Below are 9,345 nucleotides of genomic sequence, written 5' to 3' on the forward strand. Positions count from 1 at the left end.
ACATTTCTGTTGTTGAAACGCAATGGTGTCTGCTTGACGGCTTTCACACCAGCCGCGCTGTAAACGAACCAAACCGGGCAGGCACACCAGCGTTTTGCCTGAGCCACACGTTCAATCCAGTTCAACGCAGTTTCCTGTACGTCAACTTGAAACTTAGACCTTTTCAACAAGAAATTCAGCAGATGGGAGTTCGCCCGGTTGTCATGGAGATGGTTTGGTTGCTATCACATGACCTGAAGTGTGGCATTTTCCTGTCACACAATAACAGGCAATCACATACAGATCATAAAAATGTTATTTGGCAAAGTGTTACTTCCAAGGTAAAGAACGAATGCCAAGAAGTTTAAAAAAATAAAAGTTTGATTTAGTGCAACAGACTCAAAATGTATTAATTACCAATAAAAACTGCAACAAGCAGACAGTGTCTTAGATGAAGTGCATACATGTATTATCAAGGTGAACTGTAGGAAGAAAATAGGACTCTCCCAGGGGTTGTTATTGACTCAAAGGAAGTCGGTTTTCTCATTTATATACAGTACTCACCATCGTAGGCTGCCTCAGTGCCTCTATGATAAATGAATCAGATGGTGTGTCAGTTTTCTTCATTTAATAATGTTTTTTTTTTTGTTTGTTTGTTTGCTTTTTTGAATCCTATGAATTAATCATGGAGAGGCAAAGTGTTGCGAACTGACTGGTAACGGATCTCCTGTTTACCCGGCGAGACTTTTGTTTTGTTTATTGGAGCGGGCTGGAAAACAAACGCGAACAAGGAGAGAGAGGAAATCACGTTGGCAAATCGAGCTCACCACAGGGTGCTCCGTTCACCAAAACTGGCTGTTGACCCCCATCTTACCAGTCAGTAACAAGCTCCCGGGAGAACAGCACCTGAAAATACATCTGTTTAATGCAAGTCTTTCATCTTCAGAGGTGGGAAGAGAGGTGGATTCTGCACCTTTTGTTTTGGTTATTCATTAATTTGCAGCAGCGCTTGCTTTAAAAAAGAAATCACTTGCACTTTGACCTGTCTTTGATTTCCCCAAAATACATTAATTATTGCAAACATTTTGTGCTCCCCTGTGTTCACTGAAGCACTGCTTCAGCTCTGACTGTGCATGTGGGATGCACTTTACCCGTTTTCGGCAAAACAGACAGTCACTGACTCTGTAAAAACTCCCAGTTACATAGATTTTCTGTGGAATTAGACAGCAGAGAGAAGGGGAAATTAAAGGGGAGAAAAAGGAGGTGTTACTAAACGCAACAACCGCTGCAGGCGTACACATCCAGACACCCAGCATGCCTCGTTTCTAAGCGCACGAGTATTTACCGTGTTGACTGAAATGTGTTCCTATAAAGCAGAAGAGAAGAGACCTGTGCTCTTTGTGACACGAACTGCTGTGACTGAATGCATTTAGCTCTTGCCAACAACACAGTTTAATACCGTTTCATGTCTCGCTGTGGTCACATGGTGTCCTGAGACTTTTGCTTTGCTTTTGTCTGACCCCACCACAGCAATGTCCTATCGATCACATCTTTAGTCAATTGTTTTCAAAGCTGGGTTTAACACCACACTGCCAGCTGTTTCTCGACAGAAAATCCATCCTCGATATGCTCCTCCAAAATTAAATGATAAAATATGTCATTTGTCCATTCGTCTTCTTGAACAAGATGTATTCTTTCTGATCTGACACCCCTGTCTGGGAACAGCACAGATGGATATGTTGTCCTGCCAATGATTATAAGTCACTGTTGAAAAATCCATCTGTTTTATGACGTGACAACACACTGTGGCGACGGTTTGCTCAGGTTAGGGTGAGGGAGAGGGAGAGGTAATGGTTTGGGTTAAAATAAGTGTTTCGTTAAAGTGAAGGACACATTGTGCTTTGGGTTGAAATTTTGTTTAGAGGGAAATTTAGATAACCCGTTATCGTGGTCATGGTGACAATTATAAACATCTTGTCATGGTTAGGCTCATGGATAAAAAAAATGTTTACTATCAATTATAAGTGAGAAAAGAACAGCAGCGTCTGTGCTGTACATGGGCTCTATTTATTTCAGGACCCAATTAAATTATCTAATAGTGTGATGATTGCAATAGTAATTAGCACTTATTGTAATTACAGTGAACGATTCAGATGGATTACTCAGATGATTCAGGCTATTCATGCCTAAGTGCCTTCACAAGTCACATCTATCTATAGCTGTGGTTCTCAAACTATGGTGCGCATGCTCCCTCCAGCTGCATTGCAGCAGCATTATTAAAAAAATGTGATAGAATTAATTATAAACACATAATTCTTTCAAAATACTACTACAAATGAAAACAGCTTAACCATGAGATGTATGAAATGTACATGTGGAAACCAGCTGAGAACATATTTACAGTATTCACCCGCTGTCACACTTTTGGATACAGCAGACCGATCCAAGTTGACGATGCTGACCAATTCTGTGTATTTAGCCTAAAAATGATGTCGTGCGTCAAAGGGTTCAAGTGCCAGTTCCACCTCTTTGTCAACAGACAATAAATAAACTATGAATAAATCTGCCTCCTGCGTGAACTGTGCGCTGCTGAATTGGCCTGCGCTACTGTCTGAGAACCACTTATCTATAGGTTGGTAATAAACAGTATTTCTAAAGCTCATACTGTGCTTCAATTTGCTTTTACCACAGTGCACCGCTTCCAACATGGAGCGCATATTAAAAAGGGGTTTCTGACAAAAAGGAACAGCTGACCTCCTGAGGCTGAGGGGGAAAGTGTATGTTGGAGTGCTATTATGTATCAAAGGAATTTTCACACTCTCACTTTCTTCTCTACGGCATTCAGTACATCCCTACAATGTTAATCTCAATTAACAGATGTGAGAAAAACCGTCTTAGAAGGATAAATGTAGCCGAAATCATGGGAACAATAACTGATATTTTTTAAAGTAACCCAGTCATGTGATACTGAGATGAACCAAAGCAAGGGTAGATAGTGCTGAAAGCTGGCCTGCCTATCGATGCATATGTACAGCCGTGCTTGTTTATGTGTGGCAGCTCCAAGATAACTCGCACTGCCTTATCTGCCGTTGTGCTATCAAAGAACTCAAGCACAATTCAACACAGATTTAAAGAAGCATCTGGCTCTCTGTTACAGCCGGGCCCTGAGGAAAACCATCGCTGCTGCCTCCTTCAGACTCTCCCAAAACAGGGAAAATGGCATGAAATAAGAAGACATCTGTTCTTTCATCCACATCACTACTTTCCAAGGAAGAAAAAAAAAAACAAAAAAAACAGAAGTTGTCAGCTGGTGAATTAACATTAGCTGGTAGATCTCATTTGATTGCAAGTAGTTTTAAATTTGACATGAATGAAGCTCAAAGGATGTGAACTCTTTCATCTAAAGCCACCATGTAATGTGTGCTGCATGCGCAGAGAGATGTCATCTTCATCATAGCTGACACTTATTTCCTTAACTGACTCTAAATGTGCTTTTGTATTCAATTACTCCACACTATTCGACGTCTGTGTTCGTAAAAGCTCATTAAATGCCAAACTGCAATTTCCTGCTGCACACCATTAAAATATTACAACAAGCGGTTGATAAACACATATTATGCGTATCAAGGGCTTTTGAAATTTACAACAACCCCAGGCGGCTGATATCGAATACCGTTGCCAACTAACCCCAACCTGATTTAAATGAGCTACCTGTAGAACCGTTTAATTTGAAATAGCAAGCACGGAGCTGCAGAATGACAGCCGGATCCACGCGCTCGCATCATGGGACTACACCGCAGTCCACATTTCCATCCACACTATGAGCAAAGTCTCTGAGGCGCTCTGACATTTCCATATGAAATACATCTGGTTTGCAAGGGTTCCAGAGCAACTTCGCCCCCCATTCCAACACACACACACACACACATACACACACACGCATACATTCCCCACCTCCTCCTCAGGCCTGTTTGTTGTGAAAGCATTTGCAGGTTCAAACAGAAACGTTAGATTAGACCCGAGGGACACAAACACCATCGCAACAGGAACAAATTGGGAACTGAATGAAAGAAAAATCAACTATGCCAAAACCCCTTATTAACAATTAGTGCTGGTGAGGGGGCTTTCTCTCGCTTTTGTTGCGGCTGATTGCTTTGAGAGTGGCATCCTAGGCAGCTGGGGTTGTTTGTCTTGACTATTGTCTTGAATGCTGATTGTCGCCGCCCAGAGAAGAATATTGACGAATATAATTTCTAGGTCTGCAACTTTTTACAGGAGACAAACTCCAACCATGTGGCGGGGAAGGTCACACGATTGCTCATAAAACATGCAAAAATGAGGACTAGTATTTTTTTTTTTTTCATAATATTTTGTACATGTGACGCACTTAAATTTGGTGCATTTATCACTGTTTAGTGCTCTGCAGTACAGAGACCTTTAAAGAAAACATGTGTATATTCTCCGAACGACGCTAATTACAGTAAATGTCACTGCACTTGCACTTAATCAAGAAATCTTCAGTGTATCGGTTCAATTTGGGCATATCAGGGAGCATTTTGAAGCATAAGGTATAATAAGTTTTACAGTCACTCAGTGTGAGAAATGTTTGCAAGTCACTAAAGATGTTACCACACTTGTCTAGGTAGAAGAATTAACTGTAGTAGTAATTACCTGTAATAACAGGTGTTATTACAGCCCAAAACTCTGTCATACGTGACATTTCCTGCCAATAAAGATGACCAACTTTCACCATGCACCCTACCGTGCCACATTAAACTCCAAGCTAGTGTTTAATTGCACACCAATCAGAGTTAATTTACCATTAAAGAAGGAGTGTTAAATTAGAGATTAAATAGAGTAATGCATTAGGACTTAAAGTGGACCACAAACCCTTCAGTCAACATGCATTAACTCCAAATAACATAACTGTCCTGCAACTTTAATTGTATATGTAAACACAATTTACCTTGTTTATTTCCACGTGCAACAAATAGTTGACTCCTGCAGAGCTGACAACTCGGCGTTGACTATACATGTATATGACACAAGCTTTTAGAAAGATAAAAACGTATTAAACATGCAAAAAAAACCAACTAAAAATAGACAATGTCTGAGAGCAAAGTACCGTGTCAAGGTGAGCAGGCTCGAAAGGCAGAAAAAAGTGACATGAAACAGCTGTCACCTGCTTTGAAAGATCATTTGTTCCACTGTACATTTAAGATTTTATCCTTTCACTTTCACACTGTTTTTCTGCTGCTTGCAGAGCGCTGACCTTACCTTTTTAGTTTCAACTCCTTATCATATCTTGCGTCTCCTCTGATCTACTTTCATGTGGCAAAGACAGATCGCACGGATAAACTTTTCTGTACCGGGCTATTAAAAAAAATCAGCTGCTGATCAGCTGCTTCAAAGTTTGGAACACAGTTCAGCTCACTTATCTGTGTAGAGGACATGGCTGATCCGCCCCGGGGCCCCTGTGGGCCAAGCTGGGCGACCCCTTACATCCAATCACAGCTGGTGAGAGGCTGGTTGGGCAATGATGAGCAGCTGGCCTCGTCACATTAGCCGTGACTGTGTGTGACCCCCGGGTGGCTTGGCAGGCTGTTGGCTTACCAAGAGGCCTGAGCGGAGGCTGGGTGTGGGGATCTGGGAGGGAAATGAGCCGGAGAGGGTCGCTGTCTGCGACGGGACGCTGGTGGACTACAGGAGAAGGAGGGACACTCGAGCGTGCTTTCTCCTCAGCCTGAGCTGGCTGGCAGCCGACTGAAGCAGATGTTATATGCTGATGAGCTGGCTCGGATGCTCCAGGGGGGTTATTTATAAAACGGTCTCATGGTCAAATGGGATTTTAGCAATGTGGTAGGCAGGTAGGAGAAGTGTTTGTTTACAGAAGTTAAAATGTTGGCTCGAGATGCATACCTTTGCTTTGCTCGCGGCAAGTGTTGGGGTTGATAGGGGTTGTAGCTTACAGATGGCGCACCGGGATGAAAAATAAGTAAGTAAAACCGCTTCCAAGGTGGATATTCAGATCTGGAAGTCAGCGCTACGCTTTTCTGATCTGAGGCTCAAATGAAACAACCAGGAATATTTTAAGAAAGGATAACGCTAACGAGGAGGACATCTAAGTTCATTTTAACCTGTGAACAGAGACCAGGCAAAAGAAAAAAAAAAAAAAGCCACGGAATATAACTGAACTTTTCTGAAGTATAAAAGCTGCTTCACATCATTTCAATCCAACAGTATAATCTCCAGTTTGGCTGTCAACGATTTATCCTTTCATTCGGCACAGAGACCACAAATGGAAGGTCATTATTCTAAAGCAAATGAAATCTAATACTTCACTGACAGGATACTTGTTACTGCTAAAAAAAAAAAAAAAAAAAGAGCGATTCTTGGTCCAAAAAAACAAAAAACCCAGACACGATGAGTGGAGAACATGATTCAGCGTGTCAGCTGGACTGGTTTGGAATATTTATAGGACGACGAGGTGAAGCTTGGAAAATGTACTTGTGATGGAAGTGAAGATCAAGCCCCAGGCGTGACTCCCTACTGAGAGGGGGGAAAAAAGGTGGAAGATAGAGGATGTGAAATGACAGGAAGTGGGCAGGGAGGAGAGAGTCAGTGAGGATGAGAGTAACAAACAGAGAGTGGGAGTAATATGAAAGTGTGAGATAAAGATTGGGCTTAAAAGAGCAGTGGATGATTTTGCTTAAACTTCATTTTGAAATAAAAAGAAATCATGAAGTATCAATTTTAACATTTAGGGTGCGAGTGCAAAATATGAAAATGGAAACAGCTGTTTCCGGGCTCTGTGCTGAGCTAACTGGCTGCCGGCTCCAGCTACATATTTAGCAATCTCACTTTTACAGTTTTATCAATCTTCATAATCCTCTGCAACAAAGCGAATCAGCGTGTCTGTTCCTTTACCCGCAGCCTGAAAGGCCAGGTCTTGTATCTCTGGGCCCTGTAGCGTTTTCTGTTGGGCTGCACACAAACCCAGAGCAGTTAGAGGCAAGGGGGGGCTTTGAGGTTTTAACTGTGAAGCAGCTGCAGGCGTCGAGTTTGCATTAATGTTAATTTAACATTTCAAAGCAGGAGTGGACTTACATTACAGCACGACAACAGGGGAACAGAGAAAAACACGGAGGATCTATCCGTTAGATGAAAAACATCAGTAATGTCAAACAAAGCTCCACATGACAGAGACATTATGCAGGAGCTAAGAGAAGCCTTGCACTTTTTATTAGTCAGTCTCCCCTCTTTCTATCCAGAGGGTACCTCTACTCTTCTGTACATTTCAAGCCCACCCCGCTCACTCTGATGAGTTCCCGCGGAGGCCCCGCCACACACAAGGAAACACAACAGCTCTGTGAGACTCGCCTTTTTTTCCAAGATGTGTTCAAAACAGTTTGGAATGAAGTGACCTCGTCGTCACTGGCTTTTTGACATCACTGTCAGCTCATAATAGATATAAAAGTAAAGTAGATGTGTGACATGTACAAAAATGATATGAGCATCTGCAGAGTGAATACAAAGTCTAAACTATAAAAAAGGTGGATTTAATCATCTACATTGTAAAAAGGAGCTGCTGCTGTCCCGAGTATCCCAAGTAAATTATCATTCAGTGACTCATCAGCCATTATATCTGCTGAATTCTGTCAGAAATGGTGGTAAAAATGTCTTTGAAAATATCATCGCTCCCATTATCTCAAGAGTCTCTGAAATAAAGTGGAAAGCAGATGTTTCAAACATATTACTGCTTATGTACAGCAGCTCTGGAGGGAAGGAACTGTCGGCTCTAATGCTGTTATGCTTCTCGCCTTATGTGACTCAGTCTGGTCCAAGCGTTTTATGGGGACGCTGTGTTGTTCGCAAACAATTACAATAATTGACCTGAGTGGAGCACTTTAATTAAAACTTAAAACCACACGAAACTTGCTATGAAAAGGTAATTTGGCTTGGTAACATTAGCACAGCTGGTGCTAGCTTGCTTCTTTGTGACTGTAGCCCAATGACAAGTGTTGGATTAAGAAATTGATTGATTGAGAATTGAAGAAACAGTTATATTTATAATATTTTCATCCAGTTGAAATGCAATTTGCAGCATTTTAATGTAACTTTTGCAGTTATTTAGCAATTAGAAACCTGTTTATAGAACTCTCCAATAATCATAATACACTTTCGTTAGTAAAATGTTCCCTTTCAGAGGCCATTGTCCTTTATTTATTTGTTGATTTGACACCATATTTGTGGATGATGAATCCAGAGGATCAGGATAGAAATGTGGAGATGGTACAGACAAATAACTTAGAAGACCTATGAGGCATAAAGGCAGACTGGCTCCATCTCTACTGATTTAGCTGCACCTGGATGATTCATGTGTATTTAGAGACATACAGGCATTTCTATTTATGCAGTGCATCAGCCATCATTCTCAAATAGCATCATTCACCTTTTCAGAGGGTGGACATCTCATTTTGAAGCAGGGTCCATACAACATATTAAGTAATGGATGTGTGTGTGTGTGTGCATGTGTGCCTTTCTGCCTTTGTGGGTTGCATGGTCTCTAAAATTAAAGTAAGTTAATTTAGCGGTCTATTGAGTAGTCCATTTTATTTCCCATCACATCCCAAGGTGACAGCACGATACTCTATAATACACTTCCATGTTGTTTGGAAGAGAGAGCAGGAAAGAAAGGGTAGAAGGGAGAGAGAGGGATGGGTTGCATATTTACTCTATCCTCTCCTCATACACTATAGTGCTTTCTCTCACGCACAACCTGCTATTACAGCTCCTCTAATCAGATTTGCAAAGCAAGGCCAAATGCTGGGCTCCTGTCTCGAGTCCCTTAACGCAGCAAAGGGGGCGAGCCATCGGAACCCCTCTTTGGACAGGCGGCTGAAATAACAGTGATCACTCCTGACAGCAGCGCATGAGTGGAGAGGGCACTCACATTTGGCACAGCGCTCAAATGTCATTTCACCTTCGTCGCACACTAAAAGGTGACAGGCGTCATCCTTCTTGCCAAGCGGGCGGGCGGGCGGGCTGTAGGCGAGGAGCCCAGGGATGTACAGCGAAACCAATAAGTGTTGCGAAATGAAATGACTCACCGCTCTGACTGTCAGACCCAAAAATGAACAAATATGTTAATGATACATAATAAATGTCACTTGGGCAAGCCTGGTGTTCAGATGTGCAGTGTGTAATTAGATAATTAGATAATATTTGAGGGTGAATTGCTGTGCTGATGGGATAATGCGACGGAATCAATAGCAGTAACATGCTCGATAAAACAGGTCAAGTATCATGAGTCAGTTTGTTGTTTCCGAATGATCCGAACACAGTGTGCGTTTCTAAATGCGAGCG

The sequence above is a fragment of the Seriola lalandi genome, unplaced genomic scaffold, assembly GCF_002814215.2.
Source record: "Seriola lalandi dorsalis isolate HSWRI2012SDOR001 ecotype SW California unplaced genomic scaffold, Sedor1 jcf7180002054933, whole genome shotgun sequence".
Classification (NCBI taxonomy): Eukaryota; Metazoa; Chordata; class Actinopteri; order Carangiformes; family Carangidae; genus Seriola; species Seriola lalandi.